A 25704-nucleotide genomic window follows, 5' to 3' on the forward strand; every position below is an offset into this window, starting at 1 on the left:
TCTCAACATCAATGGCCTCAACTCCCCAATAAAAAGACATAGATTAACAAACTGGATACGCAACGAGGACCCTGCATTCTGCTGCCTACAGGAAACACACCTCAGAGACAAAGACAGACACTACCTCAGGGTGAAAGGCTGGAAAACAACGTTCCAAGCAAATGGTCAGAAGAAGCAAGCTGGAGTAGCCATTCTAATATCAAATAAAATCAATTTTCAATTAAAAGTCATCAAAAAAGATAAGGAAGGACACTTCATATTCATCAAAGGTAAAATCAACCAAGATGAACTCTCAATCCTAAATATCTATGCCCCAAATACAAGGGCACCTACATACATAAAAGAAACCTTACTAAAGCTCAAAACACACATTGCACCTCACACAATAATAGTGGGAGATTTCAACACCCCACTCTCATCAATGGACAGATCATGGAAACAGAAATTACACAGAGACGTAGATAGACTAAGAGAAGTCATGAGCCAAATGGACTTAACAGATATTTATAGAACATTCTATCCTAAAGCAAAAGGATATACCTTCTTCTTAGCTCCTCATGGTACTTTCTCCAAAATTGACCATATAGTTGGTCAAAAAACGGGCCTCAACAGGTACAGAAAGATAGAAATAATCCCATGCGTGCTATCGGACCACCATGGCCTAAAACTGGTCTTCAATAACAATAAGGGAAGAATGCCCACATATATGTGGAAATTGAACAATGCTCTACTCAATGATAACCTAGTCAAGGAAGAAATAAAGAAAGAAATTAAAAACTTTTTAGAATTTAATGAAAATGAAGGTACAACATACCCAAACTTATGGGACACAATGAAAGCTGTGCTAAGAGGAAAACTCATAGCGCTGAGTGCCTGCAGAAAGAAACAGGAAAGAGCATATGTCAGCAGCTTGACAGCACACCTAAAAGCTCTAGAGCAAAAAGAAGCAAATACACCCAGGAGGAGTAGAAGGCAGGAAATAATCAAACTCAGAGCTGAAATCAACCAAGTAGAAACAAAAAGGACCATAGAAAGAATCAACAGAACCAAAAGTTGGTTCTTTGAGAAAATCAACAAGATAGATAAACCCTTAGCCAGACTAACGAGAGGACCCAGAGAGTGTGTCCAAATTAACAAAATCAGAAATGAAAAGGGAGACATAACTACAGATTCAGAGGAAATTCAAAAAATCATCAGATCTTACTATAAAAATCTATATTCAACAAAACTTGAAAATCTTCAGGAAATGGACAATTTCCTAGACAGATACCAGGTATCGAAGTTAAATCAGGAACAGATAGACCAGTTAAACAACCCCATAACTCCTAAGGAAATAGAAGCAGTCATTAAAGGTCTCCCAACCAAAAAGAGCCCAGGTCCAGACGGGTTTAGTGCAGAATTCTATCAAACCTTCATAGAAGACCTCATACCAATATTATCCAAACTATTCCACAAAATTGAAACAGATGGAGCCCTACCGAATTCCTTCTATGAAGCCACAATTACTCTTATACCTAAAGCACACAAAGACACAACAAAGAAAGAGAACTTCAGACCAATTTCCCTTATGAATATCGACGCAAAAATACTCAATAAAATTCTGGCAAACCGAATTCAAGAGCACATCAAAACAATCATCCACCATGATCAAGTAGGCTTCATCCCAGGCATGCAGGGATGGTTTAATATACGGAAAACCATCAACGTGATCCATTATATAAACAAACTGAAAGAACAGAACCACATGATCATTTCATTACAACCAACAGAATACAAGAGATGGAAGAGAGAATCTCGGGAGCAGAAGATTCCCTAGAAATCATTGACTCAACTGTCAAAGATAATGTAAAGCAGAAAAAGCTACTGGTCCAAAACATACAGAAAATCCAGGACTCAATGAGAAGATCAAACCTAAGGATACTAGGTATAGAAGAGAGTGAAGACTCCCAGCTCAAAGTACCAGTAAATATCTTCAACAAAATCATAGAAGAAAACTTCCCTAACCTAAAAAAAGAGATACCCATAGGCATACAAGAAGCCTACAGAACTCCAAATAGATTGGACCAGAAAAGAAACACTATCCAAACTATTCCACAAAATTGAAACAGATGGAGCCCTACCGAATTCCTTCTATGAAGCCACAATTACTCTTATACCTAAACCACACAAAGACACAACAAAGAAAGAGAACTTCAGACCAATTTCCCTTATGAATATCGACGCAAAAATACTCAATAAAATTCTGGCAAACCGAATTCAAGAGAAAGCATTTGACAAAATTCAACACCCCTTCATGATAAAAGTCCTGGAAAGAATAGGAATTCAAGGCCCATACCTAAACATAGTAAAAGCCATATACAGCAAACCAGTTGCTAACATTAAACTAAATGGAGAGAAACTTGAAGCAATCCCACTAAAATCAGGGACTAGACAAGGCTGCCCACTCTCTCCCTACTTATTCAATATAGTTCTTGAAGTTCTAGCCAGAGCAATCAGACAACAAAAGGAGGTCAAGGGGATACAGATCGGAAAAGAAGAAGTCAAAATATCACTATTTGCAGATGATATGATAGTATATTTAAGTGATCCCAAAAGTTCCACCAGAGAACTACTAAAGCTGATAAACAACTTCAGCAAAGTGGCTGGGTATAAAATTAACTCAAATAAATCAGTTGCCTTCCTCTATACAAAAGAGAAACAAGCCGAGAAAGAAATTAGGGAAACGACACCCTTCATAATAGACCCAAATAATATAAAGTACCTCGGTGTGACTTTAACCAAGCAAGTAAAAGATCTGTACAATAAGAACTTCAAGACACTGAAGAAAGAAATTGAAGAAGACCTCAGAAGATGGAAAGATCTCCCATGCTCATGGATTGGCAGGATTAATATAGTAAAAATGGCCATTTTACCAAAAGCGATCTACAGATTCAATGCAATCCCCATCAAAATACCAATCCAATTCTTCAAAGAGTTAGACAGAACAATTTGCAAATTCATCTGGAATAACAAAAAACCCAGGATAGCTAAAGCTATCCTCAACAATAAAAGGACTTCAGGGGGAATCACTATCCCTGAACTCAAGCAGTATTACAGAGCAATAGTGATAAAAACTGCATGGTATTGGTACAGAGACAGACAGATAGACCAATGGAATAGAATTGAAGACCCAGAAATGAACCCACACACCTATGGTCACTTGATTTTTGACAAAGGAGCCAAAACCATCCAATGGAAAAAAGATAGCATTTTCAGCAAATGGTGCTGGTTCAACTGGAGGTCAACATGTAGAAGAATGCAGATTGATCCATGCTTATCACCCTGTACAAATCTTAAGTCCAAGTAGATCAAGGACCTCCACATCAAACCTGATACACTCAAACTAATAGAAGAAAAACTAGGGAAGCATCTGGAACACATGGGCACTGGAAAAAATTTCCTGAACAAAACACCAATGGCTTATGCTCTAAGATCAAGAATCGACAAATGGGATCTCATAAAACTGCAAAGCTTCTGTAAGGCAAAGGACACCGTGGTTAGGACAAATCGGCAACCAACAGATTGGGAAAAGATCTTTACCAATCCTACAACAGATAGAGGCCTTATATCCAAAATATACAAAGAACTCAAGAAGTTAGACCGCAGGGAAACAAATAACCCTATTAAAAAATGGGGTTCAGAGCTAAACAAAGAATTCACAGCTGAGGAATGCTGAATGGCTGAGAAACACCTAAAGAAATGTTCAACACCTTTAGTCATAAGGGAAATGCAAATCAAAACAACCCTGAGATTTCACCTCACACCAGTGAGAATGGCTAAGATCAAAAACTCAGGTGACAGCAGATGCTGGCGAGGATGCGGAGAAAGAGGAACACTCCTCCATTGTTGGTGGGATTGCAGACTGGTAAAACCATTCTTGAAATCAGTCTGGAGGTTCCTCAGAAAATTGGACATTGAACTGCCTGAGGATCCAGCTATACCTCTCTTGGGCATATACCCAAAAGATGCCCCAACATATAAAAAAGACACGTGCTCCACTATGTTCATTGCAGCCTTATTTATAATAGCCAGAAGCTGGAAAGAACCCAGATGCCCTTCAACAGAGGAATGGATACAGAAAATATGGTACATCTACACAATGGAATATTACTCAGCTATCAAAAACAACGGCTTTATGAAATTCGTAGGCAAATGGTTGGAACTGGAAAATATCATCCTGAGTGAGCTAACCCAAACACAGAAAGACATACATGGTATGCACTCACTGATAAGTGGCTATTAGCCCAAATGCTTGAATTACCCTAGATGCCTAGAACAAATGAAACTCAAGACGGATGATCAAAATGTGAATGCTTCACTCCTTCTCTAAAAGGGGAACAAGAATACCCTTGGCAGGGAAGAGAGAGGCAAAGATTAAAACAGAGACTGAAGGAACTCCCATTCAGAGCCTGCCCCACATGTGGCCCATACATATACAGCCACCCAATTAGACAAGATTGATGAAGCAAAGAAGTGCAGACTGACAGGAGCCGGATGTAGACCTCTCCTGAGAGACACAGCCAGAATACAGCAAATACAGAGGCGAATACCAGCAGCAAACCACTAAACTTTGAATAGGACCCCCGTTGAAGGAATCAGAGAAAGAACTGGAAGAGCTTGAAGGGGCTCGAGACCCCATATGTACAACAATGCCAAGCAACCAGAGCTTCCAGGGACTAAGCCACTACCTAAAGACTATGCATGGACTGACCCTGGACTCTGACCTCATAGGTAGCAATGAATATCCTAGTAAGAGCACCAGTGGAAGGGGAAGCCCTGGGTCCTGCTAAGACTGAACCCCCAGTGAACTAGACTGTTGGGGGGAGGGCGGCAATGGGGGGATGGTTGGGAGTGGAACACCCATAAGGAATGGGAGGGGGGAGGGGGTTGTTTGCCCGGAAACCAAAGAATTATTATTACGTATTAAATAAATTAAAAAGAAAAAAGAAAAAAAAAAACAGAAGTCCATTGTGAAATGAGAGCCTTAGTCATTTTTTTCTGTCATGTTATCTGTCAAAATACAAAGCATAAACATGACAACTCATGAACAAATAGTAAGTCTACTGCTTTTGCTCTTTAAAAGTTTTTGTTAAAAATTGTGATTTTTAGACCATCTGTCAAACATGAAAGACACTGGTCTTGGTTACTAGCTTTCAAGTTTATTTGAAATAAATTAAAAAAAAAGAAATTTTAATATGTATCTATACATACACATATGTATATACATGTAAATATGTATATATATGTACATATACATATATATATATATATCATGAGCAGAGAAAACAACTAAAGAAAGTATAGAAGATTCAAGGAATGCTATCCACAGACGTGGGAAAAATGTAACAGATAACTATTGTAAAATATATGGCTGGAATATATAAACAGTAACCCTGTAATAAATGAGAAACAAATGTGTAAAAGCAGCCAACTCCCCAAGGAAAATGCAGGAACAGTAAAGAAGGTCATGAAAAACTGATCGGCATCCCTTGCCCCTAAGGAAAGGCAAACTAAAAACGCAAGTAAATCTCATGGCACGGAGGCACCTAAACTAAAGCTACTTTAGATTCCATGTGTTGGTGAGGATGTGGAGCACCTGGAACGTTCCTGGGTCACCAGTGGCATCAGAGAAATGGTGCCATTCTGTGGAAGACGGCTTGGAAGTTGGCCAAAAATGCAATATAAACTTATCCCAAACCCAGCAGTTCAGTTCTGAGATGTTTACGGAAAAGAAATAAGAACATGTGTCCGCATGAAAACGCACGCGTGATTGTTTATAGCAGTCTTGTTCACGGTAGCTGAAAGCTGCCACCGTTCAGATACCTATCAGCTGGTGTGTGGATAAGTCGACGGGGATTCCCTTACAACGTGCTACCTCTCCATAACAAAACGAAACTGACCACAGATACAGGCAACGATCCAGTAATTCTCACAAGTGCGGCGCCTGGAGAGAAGGAAGCCAGATGTGGAAGATGGCGGGAAGTGGGACCCCACAGAAACCAGATTAGCATTGCCTGAGGCTGGAGGTGCTGAGGAGAACCTGGCTGCCCTTGGTGTGGGGATGCTGCTTGGAAGATGGAGATGCTCTGTGTCTGGGCTGTGATGACGACTGGGCAGCTGGAGAAATGGTTCAGCATTAAGAGCAGTACTGATCTTTCCAAGAGGACCTGGGTTTGGTTCCCAGCACCCAGGCTGAATGGCTTACAACTGGCTATAACCCAGCCTCCAGATGATTCGGCTCCCTGAATCTGTGCATGCATGTGCACACACACACACACACACACACACACACACACACACACACACACACACAAACACACACGCGCGCGCAAGCACTTAAAAATCAACTTAAAATGAACCCTAAAAAGTGAGTGGAACTTACTGCATACGAACTATAACTTGTGATGGTTTGGAAGAGAACAGTCCTCATAGGCTCATATGTGTGAATTGTTGGCCCTTAGTTGGTGAAATTATTTTGGGAAGGATTAGGAGGTGTAGCCATGTTGGAGGAGGTTTGTCTCTAGGGGTAGGTTTTGATGTTTTACAAGCCTACACCAGGTCAGTTTCTCTCTCTTACCCCTCTCTTTATCTCCATCCATTTCATATCTCTCTCTCTCTCTCTCTCTCTCTCTCTCTCTCTCTCTCTCTCCCTCCCTCCCTCCCTCCCTCCCTCCCCCTTCCTCCTCCCTTCCCTCTCCCCTCCCCTCTCTCTTCCCCTCCCCCTCCTCTCTTTCTGCTGTATGCTTGAGAATAAGATGTAAACTCTCACGGAGGACTCCAGCACACATCTCCTTACCTGTTGCCATGCTTCCTACTAGGACTACCATGGACCTGCCTTCTGAAACTGTAGCAAGACCCCTATTAAATGTTTTCTTTTAAAAGTTGCCTTGATCACGAGGTCTCTATACAACGAAAGAAAAGTAAGTCATAACTCAATGAAACTGATTTTAGTAGGAAGGTGCTGGTATTTGGGATTTCACTAAGTTTCATGGTAAATCTGGATCCAAGAGAAGGGAAGAACTGTAGCAGTTAACGGAATCAGTCTCCTCTCTGGGACTGGTTGTCATGAACATTTTCGTTGTTGGTATTTGAAGGATTTCTCTTCATAATCTAAACCCCACACCTTTACCACATTTTCTTTTATTCCAGCCTTTGGCTGTTCCACTGCTGTAATTACTTGTTATATCTTGAATTTTAAGATTTTATTCTTGGACCTCTTGCTGTGACCGAGACTAAGAAGTAAAAACTTTATAATTAACTAACTAAAGTGATTTTTTTTTTACCCACATGCCTTTGCACTTGGAGAACCAGTGTTCCTCGTGTTATCCTAAGGCTTTGGTGAGTGTATTGGTTACTTCCCTGTTGATGTGATAAAAGAAACATGAGGGAGAAAGTTTATTTTGGCTTATGGTTCCAGAGAGAAACTGGGGAGGCATGACAGCCAGCCTCAGGCATGACAGCAGGCACAGGAAGCTGAGGTCTCAGATCTTTAACTGCCAGCACAAAGCAGAGGAAGAGAGAGCAAGCCAGAGGAAGAGGAGGTTAAATTCGCTCAAAGACTACTCCAGAGAGCTCCTTCCCTGTCAAGGCTGCACCTCCCAAGCCTCTCCAAACACCAGCACCAACTGGGGACCAGGTATTCAAATGTCCGGACCTATAGGGAACATCTCCTTCAAGACATCACGATGAAAAAGAGCAAGAAACAAATGTCTAAAATGAGCTGCTATAGACAACGTCTCTAGGCTTTTATCAACTTCTGTCTTAAACATCACAAGAGAGTTCATATGATCACAGCTTGCAGAAAAATTCATTATTGTTATTTTGGTCCATGGATAAACGCCCCCAACAGAGGCCTAGGAAAGGGGCTACAGTTTCAGACGAGCTGAGACCTTAGGTCCATCACAGCAATGAAGCTGTCCTGCTGGAGATTCTCAGGAAAATCAGGATGGGAACCAGAACACAAAAGAAGTGTGCTTTCCTAATCTCATGTCCATTTGGTGCGGGGAAGGCTTTGCAAATCAAAATACATTCTAAATCTGTTCTTAGTCCTGCTCTGTGGCTATGATATGGTGGAATAAGTCTGACAGGGAGACTTGACAAGCCTAGAATCTATCTAGCCTCTTTGTTGGAGGCAAATTTCATTGAAGGACACATTCTAGGTGTTTATATTGGCTGACTCTGTGGAGTAAAGCAACCTATTTTCTAACTCCCTGCCACAATGGGTAGTATCCATCTTTGGTTTATTATTATTATTATTATTATTATTATTATTATTATTATTAAATAAAATAACATGTAAATCTTTTGATTAGTTGAATGAAAATGAGCTAGAAATATATGAACACCAAATTTTAATAGTTAAGAACTAACCAAATTCGCCTTAGATTGTCAACTACCTCGAAAACCCATTTTAAAACATTGAGAGAACAGAAACAGACTGCCTTCCAAATGCAGTTGGTTTTGTTTAGATTTTACATGGGAAATAAAAGTGGGTCTGCTTCCACAAACAAGAATCTGCTTTTAGTGTTTATGCTTCAGCTGTCAACTGGTAGGAAAGCTCTCACAGCTCTCTTTCTGTAAATGTCTCAGTTTTCAAAGAGCTTCTGTTGACACTTGAGCGTAGCCAGTGTACAGGGAAGTCCCCAAGCCTTTTTGACAGTGGTCTCTTTCACTTTCTTCTACATGACACCCCCTTCTTCATAAAATCGATCCAATTGTCTTTCTTTGGTTATCTGTTTGCTTACTTGCTTTTTTGTTTGTTTGTTTTCTGGAGACAAGGTTTTTCGGTGTAGCCCTGGCTGTCCTGGACTCACTCGGTAGACCAGGATAACCTCACACTCACAAAGATAAGACTGCCTCTGCCGCCTGAGTGTTGGGATTAAAGGTGTGCACTACCATGCCTGACTCTTGTACTTTTTTTTTCTTTAATTTAAAAAAGACAGATCTTGTTATATACCCTTAGGACGTTGTTCTCTGTGAAATATTAATATTTATTAATAAATCCTGGCGCGGGGTTGCTACCTGCCTCAATGGCTTATGTTCTCCAATGAAAGACACACACACACACACACACACACACACACACACACACACACAGTCTTTATATTTTAATATGCCTTAAGCAGCACAAAATAGCTGGGTGACTGCCTGGCCTCTATGTTGCTAATCTACTTCCCTCTGATAATTCTGAGTTACTACTTACTCATTTATATGTTGTATGTTGGCCTCTCCGGACCCTTTTGTGCAGTCCTCTGGGCCCTGCTTTCTTGGCCCAGAGCCCAGATTGCTCGCCTTGCTTCTCTGCTGACCTCCCTCTCTACCCTCTCTCTCTCTCCATACTCTTCTAACTCATGGAGGATCTCCTTCTTTATCTCCCAGTCCCAAGCCCTGGAAATCCTAAAGTCCCGCCTCTGTCTGTTTTCTCCAGCCATTGGCTGTTGGCATCCTCATTTACCAATCAGAACCAACGGGGGGCAGGTTCCCAGAAGCAGACCCTCTCGTGCAAACAGTTTTTTTGGGGGGGGGCAACATAATTAGCATCCACAATACAAGCAGTTCCAGTCCTCACTGTATAGACGAGGTTACTGAATCTCACGGGCATCCTTTTAACCCGGTGTCCCATGCTCTAGGGTGAGAGGTGTGCACCGCCACACCCAGCTTCCAGTTCTTTTGTGGATACGCTTATGTGTGGAGACCCGAGGACATCACTGACTGTTCTCAGGTAAGTTTTTCAAATGTTTTTAGGTGTTTTTTAGCCTGGGTCTCACCACGTAGGCTAAACTGGCTGGCAGCGAAGTCAATGGAAGCTTTCTCGCAGTGTTGCCACTGGAATTACAGGCAAGCTGCCATGTGCAATTTTTTAAAACCATGGGCTCTGGTGATGGACCACAGACATCTTTGTGCATAAAGACAGTACCTTACCCTCTGAGCTATCTTACTGGTCCACAGTTCCTGAATGTCACAAATATCAATTTCCCCTTCCACTCACTCTCCTCTGCCTCGGAGATCTTAGCTTCAATTCTGTTCCTTCCAGGAAGCCCTCCATCTAAGAAGTCCGGTTCTTTCTTCCAGGAGACACCTCGGTAGAACGTCTTCACTTCACTGCTGGCTTTCTGTTCATTCAGTTTCTCTTCAGGAAAAGTCACTCTGATTCTGGACTTGAGGTCCAGGGACTGTTGGTAGCTTCTATGAGCTTAGAACTGGGCTCAGCTAATCCCAGGCCAGTGATTCAGGAGGGGAATTTCCTGCTAGCTAGTAATGAACAGCTACAGACATATCCAGAGAACGTAGTCCAACAGACCTAAGGAAAATTCTGGATGGGGTTCCTAGGGCTAGTGGATATGGGCTCTTGCCAAGGATGTCCTCCCTCTATTTGGCCAAAGGAGGAGAACTTGTAAATAGGTTCATAATGGATTATCCAAGTATCTGAGAAGTGTCCCTATTCCTTTCTCCAGGTTTTCTATGTAATTTTGACCTTAAAAAAAGAGAAAATATGTGACTTAGAAAATTTCCTAAAATTGAAAAACACATTTTGAAGCCTTCATACTGGTGTGTGCTAGTAAGTGTTTAATTAATGGCTGAGGGGGGATGTGTGGTTTCTGGTACTGGCCAATTTTTGTTGTGTAATTGCTTCAGTGGAACCTGAACAGCTCCCTAAAACAGAGCTGGGGAGAAAGATGCAGAATCAACACTGGGAGCTGATCGGAGCAGAGTGTAGCACGCCACTGGCCTTGGGTTAGGCACCTTACAGAAGGCAGTGAGGAGCCCAGCAGCAGGCAGAGGTCTCCACATGTCTGCCCTCTCTGCCTGTGCCTTCGCTTTTGAAATACACACAACTCTTAGAAGTGAATTCAAAACTTAGGTAGTTTAGCAGAACCCAAACATATGCCCAAACAGTCAGAAAGGGGAGAGGACTCTATTTATAAAGTAATTATAGCCACAACAAATATTTCTGAGTGTTCATTCCACAGTATCCTAGCACAAACCTACAGTTTGAAACCATCAATAACAGATACCAGCCAGGTGCAGCGGTGGTTGCCAATAATTCCAGCATCTGAGATTATGGCCTAGGGATTACTTGAATTCAGGAGTTCAATATCTGCCTGGATTACAAAAAAAAAGTGGAGAGGGATTTGGAGTTGTAGTTCAGTGGCAGAATGCTTGCCTACTGTACACGAGGCTCTGGGTTTATCCTTAATGCAATGGTGATGATGATGGTGATGGTGATGGTGATGGTGATGATGGTGATGATGGTGATAGGCTATTTATTAAGTACCTGTCTGGTAGCAGATAACTTACATGTATTTACTCATCTAATATTTATTAGAACTATAGAAAGGAGGCATGGTTATTGGGAGAATTCCATAGACCAAACAATATGAATATTTTTAATAAAACACATAGAGTAGCCACAGCCAGTTTGAGATAGTTAAATAGCCTTTGCCAAGTGTCTTCTATGGACCTGATGTTTCCTATGAATTCTCCAGTGAGGTTTTATTGTCTGTTTTACAGCTAAGAAAACAGAGCACTTAGAGCCGGAGACATAGCTTAGCAGTTAAGAGTGCATCCTGCTCTTGCAGAGGACCAGAGTTTGACTCTCAGAACTTACGTTGGGAGGCACCCAACCATCTACAACATGGGTTCCAAGGGATCCAAAGCCTGTGAGGGTGCCTTCATGCATGATCATACATGCATGATCACCTAAGCACATACATTTATAAATGTACATGTAGATATAAATAAATAAAAAACACATCTTTGAATGACAACAGAGCTTAGATTGGGAATCTATAGTTGCCAAACAGCTCAGAAGATGAATTGGGAACCTAATTCAATTTCCTCCATTTGCTATTCAAACTCACTATTATCTCCTCCTGATGGTTTGGATGAGAATGACCTCCATAGGCTCATATGTTTGGGTATTGGTTCCCAGTTGGTGGAACTGAGAAGTATAGCTTTGTTGGAGGAAGAACGGGCGTAGGCTTTGAGGTTTCATAAGACTCGCACTATTCCTAGTGTCTTCTCTGCCACCTGCTTGAGGACATCATTTTGGACCTAATGCTCCAAACCTTGGTCATAGCGTTTTATCACAGCATTAGAAAGTAACTGATACATTCCTTGACAATTACTCTTTTTTTTTTAAAGATTTTATTTATACGTGTACACTGTAGCATACGCACCAGAATAGGGCATCTGATCTCATTACAGATGGTTGTGAGCCACCATGTGGTTGCTGGGAATTGAACTCAGGACCTCTGGAAGAGCAGTCAGTGCTCTAAACCACTGAGCCATCTCTCCAGCCCAACAATTACTCTTAAACCACACAGAGTTCTGTTGGAGTTACAGGGTTAGAGAAAGTCTTTTAGGCAAAGTGTGCATATTCTCTCATGGGAGGCTCCTAGCTTCAGGTCTTTAGATCGGGGTACATAACCTGAAGTAACTATAGAAACCAGGAAAGTAAACCAGGCTCCTTGCCAGGATGGGGGATGGCGTGGGGGAGCAATAGAGAGGAAATGGGAGGATACAGGCAGTTTGATGGGGGAATGGGAAAGGGAGGAGATTTAGGGAAGAGGAGGGAGGTAAATACAGGAGAAGCATGGAGGCAGGTGTATAGGAACAGAAGTAGGGAACGGCAAGGTGAAAAAGCTACAAGGAATCATACAGTTCCCAGAAAGACATGTTAATGCATGTCAATTCTGTGTATCGATGTACACATATATAGCTTTATGGGTATCCTTTCCAGTCTGAGATGACAATGCTCCCTCCAAAGAGCATTACCTCAACACCACATATGAGAAGCCCTCTTTTGAGTTTTTGGCCCAGGCTCTTCCAGAGACCCCTCAAACATACAGCCCATTACTGTTGCCCTTCATTACCCACTGTCCATCCACTCAGAGGTGGAAGGTAGGTTCTATTGTTAAAGACACCATGTGCTCAGAAACAAGGCTCAGAGACCCCTGAGCCGGAGCTGACCTGGGTGTCCCTCCTCTGAGAGTTAAGCTTTCATAGTATAAGAAGGCACCATGCTACTTTCCAAAGCCGGGAAGCAGCCAGCAGTCCCACCTAGATATGATGCCTGTGAACCATATCAGCGACCAGCAGAGCGCAGTAACCTTAATGGTGTAGTAGTGGCACACACACCTTGGACGTAACCACTTCTCTAATGGGGTTCAAGGCTGATCAACAAGAAGGAAACCATTCTCGGCACTAGAAACCTAGCTAACTAGTCAGTGCTAATGGAGTCATGGTTGTAGGGGAAGACTCTACAACCACTAACTTACTAACCAGCATAATCCCTAACAACAATGTATAAACACTTCCTCACACCCACAGACAAGTGTGTAAGTGTAAGTCTTCATGCTTCAGTAAGGAAACTTCGAAACAGAGATTATCACAGAAAACCACAACCAATCAATACGCAGATTTATGGAGCCAGTCCAAATGGACACAAGTACAAAACGCTCCCTCACTGGGGTGGAGGAACATTTTCAAAGAGGTGATGGAAAGAGTCAGAGGACGAGGGGGTTTGCTGTGAGATTGTCTCCTAGTAACACCAGAAGCGACGTCTATAAAGTCTCACCAACATGGCTGCCTAAATATGAGCCAAACAAGGGTGACACCAATGACCTACCAACATGCATTCACACAAGCCCATAAGGCCTCAGCCCTAGACAGAGAAATACGAACAACCAAGGAAGGCTGGGTGTGGAATAGGTGGGCCTCCCAAGTGAAGAGTGGACCAATTGGTTTTCCAGTGCCAGTCAGCCCTGAAAATATACATGCAAGTAACACTACGTGGACTAAACAGGTTATATTTTGAAACCTACATGTAAATACCTCGACATATATACATGCAACAAAATTAGTGAAAAAAGGAGGCCATCAATGTGAAGAAGAGTGGCTTATATAAAAGAAAAAGGAGAGACAGACAGACAGACACATACACACATGAGAGAGAGAGAGAGAGAGAGAGAGAGAGAGAGAGAGAGAGAGAGAGGCAGATTTCAGGAGAATTTTGACTGCCTCATGAAGTGGAAATGTAAGGTTTCTTTGGAGAGTCAGTTGGATGATGTTTTGCTGGGGCAAACACATGAAAGTGGACATAGGTGTGATACACTAAGGGCAGACTCATGACATTTCACTGAAGCAGGCACAGGAGAGAGGATGTTCTGCTGAAGCAAGCACGTGAAAGGACATATGATGGAAGATTTTTTTTTTTACTAACAACATGGACGTGCTGGTCTGCCTTACATTGAATAGTGGATCTGCATTTGTTGGGACTCCATAGAGAGAAATGCAACAAAAATCTTCAGACAGTGTGCTGCAGTTTCTCGCCGCTTCCAAGGACGCAAAAGGCTGATTGGATGCACGTGCTGAGGCAAGGCACGTGGAGGACACGTGGTGTTTAGAAGGTATAAAAAGGACTCCACAGAGTGAGGGAGAGAGAGCTTGGCTTGCTGGTACAGCTAGCTGTGCAACGCTTGTAGGTCTCGTGTCTTTGCTGAACTTTACCTTCCTGAGAGAGGCACAGCCAAGAACTTCTGCTGGTGTCCCTCTGGGTCCCTCCGACTCTACTGAACTGAACTGCTAATGTAACCGTGAGGTGTTTGCGAGTGGATCGAGCTGCTTCTGCCTGTTAATCTGTGAACTGCACTGCTGATTTCCAGACAACAAAGACAGGAGCTGCTCCAAAGAACCTTTCTAAACAGGTCCCCCCACCCTCATCCTTTCTCTTCCACAACCTCTGGTGGGTGGTAGGCTACAAGGGAGGTTAAAGCATTTAAGAACCATCGTTAAAATTGAGGTTTGAAAAAAATTAGAGTTACAGCCTCTTTTGGTTTAAAAGTCCTCTCGCTCTCTCTCTCTCCTCCCCCTCTCCCTCCCTCTCTCATCTGAACGATGTAATTTACACCTTTCATTGTGAGGTTGTCTGAACTGAGCCACACAGTGGTCTTCTTATGTAGACAAAACTCCTGGAGTTTAGAAACAGGAAGGACTAAAATCTCCCTCTTTAAAGTAAAATAAAGCTTACCCAGTGGGGGACTTCCTTAACCCTGCAAACCCTGACATATGTTAGGTAGCCAGGAAAGAATAATAAAATTCCCCCAGGAAGAGGTTTTGCAAATGGCTGTGGTTAAAATGTGGTAGCTCTGGGTCTGGTTTCCACCCTTCTCTTCTCAGCTTCTGCAGGCCTGGCCTCTGGTTGCTCTGGCTGAGACAGACCTGCCGTCCTGCAGGAAGTGGAGCCTTCCAGAACAGACTAGAGGCAGCTCTGGGCCTGCCAAACCTACAACCAGGATCCTTTTGAGTGGGCGTGTCCCATAGATCCGTGCAAGCATTCTAGGCTGCTCCTTTAGTTACCCAGGAAGGGCCCAGCTTGGAGGAAGTCTTGACCATCAGCCAACACTGAGTGACAATGGGGAAAGGGAGACAATGCCATGCAATGGAAAGCAACCAGGAGGAGCCACCGAGAATGCTCTAGTGGGTAGCTTTAATCAATGACGAGATGCACATAGTTGAAGACAAAGACAGAAAGGAGTTCTGCATGTGCTCCATTAAGTCACTGCAGTGCAGAGTCATTAAGACACTCGATTCAGCCCCCAACAAGGAAGAGGAGTCTGGAAGGGTCTGGTTTGTGGCACATTTTAATTTATAGATTCATACCTGTAGCATTGGTAGCCAAACAATGGCAGAGGGAAACTCACGGGGATTAAAAGAGTCAGGTACTTTCCCGTAGTGTGGTAGCTCACATATTACATTACAGCGCGCTGGTTCCGTTCCACTGTTGTACAATATATGCATTCCTACGACTCACCAGGCTATGCAAAATTGCGCAATAAAACCACAGGGCTTCCAGAGAAATGGGCCATGGGTGCAGTACCAGAGGACTTTGCCAGTGAAATGAAAACAGAAACAGGAATCTAGTAAAAAGGCTAGTACAGGGCTGAACATGTTAGATCATTTAGAGTACATAAATGCTACGATAAACGCGGCATTTCATTGTGAACAAAGACCTGGAACTTATGTGTGAAGTGGGTGCCCAGAGGGTGGGAGAGCGTGAGTGGAGTTGAAGAGGGAGGAGGAAGGCTCCAACATTTTCGGCTTTTGTCTCTGTCCTTGAGCTTCAGGCTTTTTGGTACACAGATTTGTCATGGGCACACTTTTCAAAATTCAAAATTGAGAATATGGTCTTTAGCTAACTTTTTTATCCCTGTTTGAAAGTTGGTTCATGTCTTTCTGATGTAAACCCAGGGTTCCACCCAACAGCTAAAGCCACTGGAAAGTGGCACGATGTTTGAGACTACCAACCAGCCCCTCAGCTACCAAAGTTGCCAGGTCTGCAGAATTTGGCAACATCCACGACTATAAACAGACAGCGCTTGATCTGTGTGAGAGAGCTGCCTTCCTATCCCACAGTGCACTTTTCTGTTTCAGCAATGTTCATTCTATCCCTCTGTTTCTTCCTTTTGAGACAGGATCTCGATATGATGTAGTAGGGCACAGGCTAGGCTCAAACTCAAATATCTCCTACTGCTTTTTCCTGAGGGCTGGGATTACCGGTGTGCGCCACCCGTAGGGTCTAGATTCCTACTCAGGACTATTCTGACTGACTTAGTAGCATTTGAGATATATATATCCCATGATGCCATTGTTGGAATTTATACATTGGAGGTAGTGATGATGGAACTGTGGATCTAATGGGAGTTGTTTAGGCTATAAGGTCTACCTTCATAAAAAATGTGTGTGTGTGTGTGTGTGTGTGTGTGTGTGTGTGTGTTCATAAAAGTGAAAGGTTAGCAAAACCTAACCCTGTAGGGTAGCACACTTGGATAGGATAACTATGAACATTAGGATAATGTACCTTCAAGGCCATGGGGAAGATACATACATTTTGTGAGTTCTGACAAGGGTTTTTTTTTTTTAAAGCTTTTTGAGATTTTCTGTATTAATGTTTTCCTCATACACAAAGTAGCCCATGAGAAATGTGTATATTATGCTGAAAATTTCCCCCTTATAATTGATTGGAATAAACTCTCATTTTCTTTCTCTCTTTTCTTCTTGTTTTTGTTTGGTGTTATTATTGTTGTTGTTGTTGTTGTTTGAGACAGGGTTTCTCTGTGTAGCACTGGCTGTCCTGAAACTCACTCTGTAGACCAGGCTGGCCTCAAACTTGGAGATCTTCTTGCTTCTGCCTCCCAAGTGTTGGGATCAAGGGTGTGTGCCAGTCCCTAAATCGTCTAACAGGTCTGACATCTGACTGTACGTGACAGCTCATTCATCTCCCATCTCCGTGTCAGTATAGTCCCAGGTTAGGTCTGGGGGAACTAACAGCCCTGAGATACAGAGTGGAAAGCTGAAGGGTATCAGGCTGCCGACACGTCAGAAGCCTGGAGACCAGAGAGCAGCTTCAAGTTCCTGGTCGTCCTCATACCTCAAACCGCTTCTACCACTCTTTGGAAATTGGTGAGCAGAGAGAATTCCTCCTTCGCCCAAATAATCCATAAAGGATTTGAGTAATATAAGATTTTAGGAAATGCAGGGCCAACTAAGCAGAGTTTTGTCACTTTAAATAGTCATCTTTTTTTTCCCTTTTGCAGCTTGCCTGAAACTCCTAATGTAGACCAGACCAGCTTAGAACTCACAGAGATCTGCTTCCCTGTGCCTATGAGTTCTCAGATTAAAGGAGTGTGCCACAGTGTCTGAAATATATTTTTAATATTTATCTTTTTACTGATACTTAAAACGTTAAAAAAATTGTTGACTGGGCTGGGCGCACTTGCTCAGGTAGCACTTGGGAGGTTAAAGCAAGAGCAGCGCAACTCCAGGCCAGCCTGGAATACATAGTGTTTTCTTGTCTCAACTCTTGCCCCTCCCCAACCATAAACAATGGAAACCCGCCCAGCCACACCATAATGGATACCATGTAAGGTTTCAATACATATGTGTTTTGAACACAAATTAAACATCTTCAGGCAGGCACAACATGATGAAGGGAAAAGTTTCTTCATCTCTGTCCCCTGGGTGTTGGATAGGAAAGTCCCAGTGAGGGTAGGTGGAATCTTTATAAGAGGATTTGACTCAGTTTGTTCCCATTTAGGTCCTATCTGTTATTAAGACAATGGTCTGTACTGCTTCTGTGACAGCCATCGTGATAATGGCTGTTAGCATCAAGAGAGCAGACACCCTGGGTAGAAATGAGCCCCACCTTTGTCTGGTCCTAGGGTTTCCTGACATCACCTTGTTTCAGAACCCCAGCTGGACCACAGGGATGCCCCTGACCATGCTCCACTGGGACTCAATGGTAGTTCTATTTAGCAAGGGTCCCAGCCTCAAAGAATCCCAGCCTAAGTCTTTCATCCACTCCCCTGGGATCTGTTGAGGGCCTATCAACGCCAGGTTAGTTTCTCGCAGTCAGGGTTGCTAGAAGTTTAGCTGCCCCAGTCATGTTCCTACTTACTGGAAACCTGAAAAACTCGTCAATGACCTTCCCATGACCTGAATAGCAATTTCTCAACCTGTTGCTGCCTGTCACATTTGAGAGGAGGGCGGGATTAATTCTCTTCCATGGTGTCTTTGTGCTTGGCTGAGCCTGAGGTTTCCTCTTCCATCCCTTCCCCTCTCCCTCCCTCTTTTCCTTAGTTCTTCCTCCCCCCACCTCCCCCCCCCGCTCCTGCCCCCACCCCCGCCCCCCATTCATGCACTGGGACCTGTTCTACAAATACCAGAGGAAAAGAGAAAGAACAAACCAAACAGAGCAGTCTAAATGCTACAGGGTTTGTTTTGTTTTAATTTCATGAATGAGGCCTTTGAACGGAGCAGCCGTGTCTCCTTTCTAACCTGTGTTTTTCATGTCCTGTTTCCAGGTGCAGCGGAAAGTTTGAGGCACCTTGGCTGGGAGCCCGTGGTGAAACCCGGCCGGCCGTGGCTCCTGTCTCCCCATCCTCAATGGGCAGTGGCAACTACAGCTGCTAGAGTGGAGCAGCCGCAGTGGGGCGTGGCCTGCAGGGCTGCTGGAGTCCATTGCCACACTCATGGAAACTTGCTGGGAGAGAAGCGAACCTTCACTCAAGGTAGCCAAGTACAGCAACCACTGAGCAGGAAAAATGTGGGCGGGGCTGGGAGGAGGAGGTCTCAGGGTGTTGGGTTTTGAAACCTCTATCTTGACTAAAGCCCAGGCTCTCCTCACAGGGTCCGTGACACATGGCTGAGAAATTCCCAGTGGCCTTGGATGACATTTCAGTTCATTTCTCTGAGTCACACTTGGGGAAGGTTTTTCTTTTCTCACCAGAGACAAGCTGAGGGGAAAAAACAGGCTTGGACAGTGGTTTGGAAACAGAGAGAGAATGGGGTCGTTTGTGTTATTAGTAGGAGAGTTAAAGACATGCAAGAATGGAAAGAAAAACAAGAGGAAAGAAAGGGTGTTAAGGAGGGAGGAATGATCTGGAAGTAGGGGTGGGAGACGTGATCATGTGGTCACTGTAGTAACCAATGGTTAGATGAACAACCCAGAGATTGTGCCCTTCTTCCTCTGACTGATGGCAGATCAAGAGTTGGAGCCGTTGGGTTTGCACTTCCGTCACAGATACTCATGGGGGCACCTCCCACGTTCCAGTTTCTGTTTTAGGTACCAGACATACAGTGAAGAGCAGTTTGCAAAATGCCCTTGTGAGGTTCACTTCAATGGAGGAGAAACTCACTGAGCAGAGCGATAGCGGTCAAATGGAGTATTTGATTCAAACTCTTGAGTTTTTAACCTAGATCTGTACAGAATGCTCAGGGCCCAGATACTGCAAACGAACATCCTCTGCTTCCTTGAGTGGTCGGTGCTAGGACGAGGCCCCGCCCATTAGTGGCACCAGACTTCTGTAATTCAGCGTCAACCATAGGGTCTTAATTTGAGCTGCTCAGTCCCCCATAGTGACTCCTCCTTTCTTCCAAAAGGGTAGGCAGGATGTGGAGCTGACAGGGAAAGGGGTCTTTTAGTGTTCCTCACCACTCCTGTCCCACACATACTTTGGGCACTCTTAAATCTCATGTAGGTTGAAAGTCCTCATCACAGGGCTGGAGAGATGGTTTAGCAGTCGGAAGACTGGCTGCTTTTCCACAGGACCGCAGTTCAATTGTGTGCATCCACGTGGCAGCTCACGACTGTCTGCACTCCAGTCCCGGGGGATCTGATGCCCTCTTCTGGCCCCTACCTACAGACACCAGATGTGTCAGCTGTACTTAGAGGCAAATCATAAAAACACATAAAAATAAATAAATGAAATAAAAAGGGGGTGGTTTTAAAAACGAAGTCCTCATCATGTAAATTCTAGAGTCCAGGAGTGTGCCTAGAGACAGGAAAAGCCACATCCTACATCCAATAGGATTTCAAGTTTCCGGCAGAGAAACAGAGAACGCTGCTGTCGCTGACAGATGAGCCTCACTGCTGCTTGGCTTGGATTAATGACTCTGGAGCTATTTGTTACAAAAGCACCATTTGCAGCCAAAAAAGCATTAATTTGGAAAGCAGAGGAAGGCCGTGCTGAGGAGCTGTGAGAGCCAAGGACCCAGAAGCAGAGGTCTGGGGTTCATGCTGGGCTTGCCCTTTAATAGCTTTGCTGAGGACTTACAAGCTGAGCATGGAGACCAGAATGCCTGGAAGCCCCTGGAAAAGGTCTCACCCAAGTGCAGAACAAGCATGGCAAAGAAGGGGGTCAATGTGAGAGGATGGGAGAAAACCTGCACCATAGGTACGAACTGCAGCATGCAACTAGGATCCTAGCATCTCACAGAACTTCAGAGCCCACCAGAGTGAGGAGGGGCTGAGATGCCTCCTTAGTGCTGGAGGGGGTATAGCTGCCTGCCTAACTGGCCTTTTGATGAGGGTTCAGGCAGGGCCAACACTCACTGACACCCTTCCCCCCAACACTCACCCTGGCCATCTGTCTGCTCACTAAACCTCACCGTCTGGCTGGGTCCTCAGGGCCCTGTTCTCCTAACTGACCTCCAAGTGACTTCCACTCACTAGTCCTCTGAGGGACAGGCAGCCTCAGAGCAAAACCATGGCAATAAGGAGGGAGAGGAGAGACAGGAGGGGAGGGAAGAAAAAAGAAGCGTGGGTAGAGAGGGGCAACAACATTACTTCATTGCTTCATCCCTGTAATGTTGCTCCTGTTACAAATCATAAATATCGGATATTCAGGAGATTGATATGACACCCCCAAGGGGGTTATGACCCACAGGTTGAGAACCACTGGTCTAGCACTTCCTTTAAAAGCCAAATGGCCAGGAAGGCAGAGCCCCTACCCAGCACCTCCCTCATCCTTTCTTCAGCTTGCCTTCATCTCAGCTAACTTGGTTCTCCAAGCACTGCTGACTCTCTTTGCTCCCCACCCCCTCCTGTCAATCAGTAGTGGAGGGGTGGCTCAGCTCAGCCCCTGCCTCCTGTTCTTAAACATGGTTGCTGGGAAGATCTCAGTTACTCTTCCAAAGGCTTCTCTCCGTACACTCTGAACACCTACAGAGCCTATAGTGGTCAGGCCAGACCTTTGATGGCTGCACAATATTTAAGCCAGCATTTCGAATGCATTTGCATGCCTATGCACATTTATGAAGGGTAAGGGGAGGGTTATATCTACAGTTCCAATAAAGGGGTTTTGGATTTCATGCATCAGGAGCTAGGAAGGGTATTGGGTAAGCAGTCACCCAAAAAGAGGAATTAAGACAGACTGGTGATTAAATATTTATAGCAAAACCTGTCATACACAATGTGGCCTCTCCCTCCTTATCTGGACATGAAATAAACTGTTTTCACGATTATTGTTTTTGCTTAAAACAGGAAGTAGAACATGCAGTGTGCTTATGGCCCAGGCCAGTCTGTGGCCTTGAGGAGGAGCGATTGAGAGGCCCTAGCAAGTGCGACAGTGTCTTACAAGGGACCAACTGGATGGTATTAACATGCGGAATGGTCGTTTGCCATTCCGACGGATTGTTTTATTATCAACACGATACTTAAGAAGAGCTAATGAAGAAATTATAATCCCACCCTGAAACCAATCCACGGGAAAGTGTGCATGATAGCCATGAAACGTGATTCTCTCCAGGCTGTCTCTGAGAATGGTAAGGACGCACACTGGCTGACAGGTGACACTAACGTGGACCTTCTCAGTCTCAAGCCAACCTTCCATGGCTCCTCCAAGTCCTCAGTGGCTGTTCAAGACGCTAAGGCTTAGAAACCTTAGAAGCGCAGGGGAAAGCTGCCCAAGGCTCAGCCAGCCCTCCCATTCTTCTTCTCTCTCGTGGCAGCCAATCCCTTTGAAACACTTCCAGGGATCTCCTTGGGAGGCAGATGGGCCACACTGTGACTGGGGCCCTTGATCTGGATGGCACTGAATGAGTGCAGTCGGTGTATTTGCCACTGAACAAATGGCGCTTGGTGGGGCTGTTTGTATTCGTGTACGCTTTTCATGTCAATGGCCTCTTCCTTCTCTAGCCAACCTACAGAAGGCACCGGGAACAGCCTGCCCTGCAGGCATTGTTCATGCTTGACTGGGACCACTTGGTCTCACCAAGGGAAGGCTGCCAGCATTCCCTGACAGAAGCAAGTGGCACTGGGGGAAAAAAAACAGCAAAAGGAAATTGAGCAATACAGAACACTGTATACATAGTAAATAAACACACCTTTTTTTTTTTTTTTGGTTCTTTTTTTTCGGAGCTGGGGACCGAACCCAGGGCCTTGCGCTTCCTAGGTAAGCGCTCTACCACTGAGCTAAATCCCCAGCCCCAACACATCTTTTAAAAAAAGAAAAGAAATTGGTCAATAGTCTTGTATACTCTCAGCCGTCATGGACAGTCTTTCGCAGGAAACCAGTCAACAGAATCAAAAGAAGCTGGTCTCTCGTTCACATAGGGGGACGCCAGATGCACCCGGCACTATTGTCAACCACAGTGTAAGTCATAACACACATGATGAGGATTGTGGTTTCAGGGCAAGATTCTTTGTTTTTGGCAGGACATCTCACACCTTCACTTTCTTTATTGCCCTTTCCTAGGGCTCGGACTCTCCCTCTTCCCCTCCCTCTCCCTCTCCCTCTCCCTCTCCCTCCGCCTTTTCCTCTCCCTCTCCTTCTCTCCCTCTTCCTCTGCCTCTCCCTCTCCCTTTCCCCCCTCTTTCTTTCTTTAAAGTTCTTTTTGCCCCAAAGAAAGAACTGTGTCTCATTGTTTTGCTTCACACAAGCTTGCCAGCCAACTCCCAGTTTCCCTCCGCCTTTTCTTAAGCAGAAATCATATATACATAATTAACTATTGCATCACATAGGGTTAAAATAAACCCACTGTGCGCTGGCCCTTCAACAATCCTGCTTTTCCTCTGAAATGGCTCATTCCTTAAGACTGGCTTAGAGAAGAAAACCTCTCACATCGTATTTTTCTTGCTTTCCAGGCTGATCTGGAAGGTGACGATAGGTCGTGAGCCATAGCCTCTACAAGGATGTTACAGCCCTAGAGCCAGCGGAAGGTGCAGATGTGTTAGGAATGTAACAAAAGGGAAAAGTTGCCAGTGTGAGTTGGACAGGACCCTGGTGGTTTTTGGTTTTTTTAAAAAAACTCTTTATTTAAACCTAGAACACATACAGTCCTGTTAGCTACTCAGATATTTTCTGCTAAAGTGAATTAAGACAGAGGGCTAAGTAGTCACGGATCACACCCTCCCTCCCTCCCCTCCCCTCCCCTCCCCTCCCTTCCCCTCCCCTCCCAGCCCATTGGCTTAGTGGTTAAGAGCTGTGGTACTAGGTTCAGCTCAGTTCCTAACAGCCCCTGGTTTTCTTTATAGCTCTCAGGAAATCAATGCATGTTCCTATCTGTAACTCGTTTGCAGAAGAGAAAACCCTTCTAGGGTTGTCACCAAGAATGTGAACGTCAGTGAGGTCCTAGGGCTTTCCTCCCAGTCTGCTTTAGGGAACCTTAGCAAGCAGAGTCCCAGGTGTTACCTGTAACAAGATTAACTATTACCATGGACAAGCCTTGTGGGTCTCTGCTCTGAGTGTTGACAAGGAGGTGTAGGAGCCCTGGTTATGAGGAGGTAGGGCCATGAGCAAAGTAGCTTTGTGGGAGGAGAGGGAGAGAGGGAGGGAGGGAGGGGGAGAGAGGGAGAGAGAGAGAGAAAGAGGGAGAGAGAGAGATCAAATGTCATGAGAATTCCAGGTGAGAAAACCTGTGCAATCTTTATTATTCCCATTTCCCAGATGAAGAAATTGAGGCCCTGGAATGGCAGAATTGTCAAAGCTGTAACTAGACCCAGGATATGAAAACCTTTGCTAAGTGTGGCCTGAAGATTTCTCTGTCCGTGGGGAAACTTGTAGAAACAGATTGTAACTTGCTGTCATACCAGGAGGAACGCTCTCAGTCACAGTCCACCAAATGTTCAGACCGTCTTCAGGCAGACAGTGGCTAGCTGTAAGCCATGGGACTGTCTTTGTGTTGCACTTTCATTTTTCACGTCACTTGTCTTGTGTAGTGGAGTGTGGAGCATGGAGCACGCTGAACGATATCCAGCCAGCCTCATGCCCCCGTTCCAGAATGGCCAGTAGAAATCTACAAAGCTAGATTTGTTGTGGCTTGGCTTTTAACCTCTCTCTGAGCTCTGTTTATTTGTCCTCGGGTGCCCAAGGTCCTCCTGTCTCCATCCTTTCCAAGAAAGCAAGAATTCCCTGCCTTTCTCAAACACCATAGTCACAAGCCTGGGCCTATGCTGCCTCCTGTGGTCTCCACAGAGAGGAACTGCTTGCTCTAAGATGATTGGACTGGGTGGTATCAACTTTTCTTCCCTACCTGTCCATTCTTGCCACAATCCCTTTTCTGTGGAATACTTTCTTGAAACGCAGACCTAGTACCTGGGAGGACACCTAGACAAATCATCAGAGTGGTCACTGTACTGGATTGTTCTTTGAAAGCAGTAACAGGGAGAGGTTGGGAAGGTGAGGGAGAGTGACACTGTGGGGGGCAGACGGACACTCCTGTGGGGGACAGACAGATGCTCCTGTGAGGTGGAGTCTTGGGTCAGGTTCCCAGGAGAGAGACTTGTTGCAAAAGACCATCCCGATCAACATTCCGGGCAGAGTTAAGGAGTAAGAACTCACCTAGGTTGAGGGAGGATTAATCAGCAATGCGGCTGGCTAGCCCTTCAGAGTTTGCTTGCCTTGAGGAACATGGACCAGGTCTTTCCACCTCTTGCAGTAGTCTGGGTCATTGAGAGAAGATTGGTGCTAGAGAATCTGACCTTAGACTAGGTGATGTAGGCCAGCAGTTCCTGAAAAGAGACTCATTGAGCATCTTCACATACCTAGTATGACAACAGAGAGAATGAGATCTCTGTCTACAGTGGAGTCTAGGTAGAGTGCCACAGCAGCCACTATAGAGAGGGAAGCAGGTGAAACCTTGGGAGCTGGGGGCAGCAGGCTAACAGTAGGCTAAACAGTAAGGCAGATGCTTAGAGCTTTTCAGACTTTTATAGAAAAGACTCTAAGAATAAAGTTCTAAAGGAAAATCAATTTCCCACCCTTTTAAAAAATGTATTTTATTATATACATTTGTGCATGATTATATAATGTATACAATGTGTTATATACATTGGTACCCTAGGAGGACGCTGGACTCCCTGGAACTGGAGTTACAGATAGCTGT

The 25704-nt window shown here is 44.4% G+C and overlaps 1 long non-coding RNA gene across 1 annotated transcript; it reads left to right on the forward strand.

The window, feature by feature from the left end:
- Nucleotides 1-18673: 18673 nt before the first annotated feature.
- Nucleotides 18674-22718, forward strand: LOC102550345 (uncharacterized). The gene is made up of 3 exons (XR_005486373.2): nt 18674-18812; nt 18903-19109; nt 21863-22718. It is a non-coding gene; the product is annotated as an uncharacterized LOC102550345 (long non-coding RNA).
- Nucleotides 22719-25704: the final 2986 nt, after the last annotated feature.

The sequence above is a fragment of the Rattus norvegicus genome, chromosome 6, assembly GCF_036323735.1.
Source record: "Rattus norvegicus strain BN/NHsdMcwi chromosome 6, GRCr8, whole genome shotgun sequence".
Taxonomy (NCBI): Eukaryota; Metazoa; Chordata; class Mammalia; order Rodentia; family Muridae; genus Rattus; species Rattus norvegicus.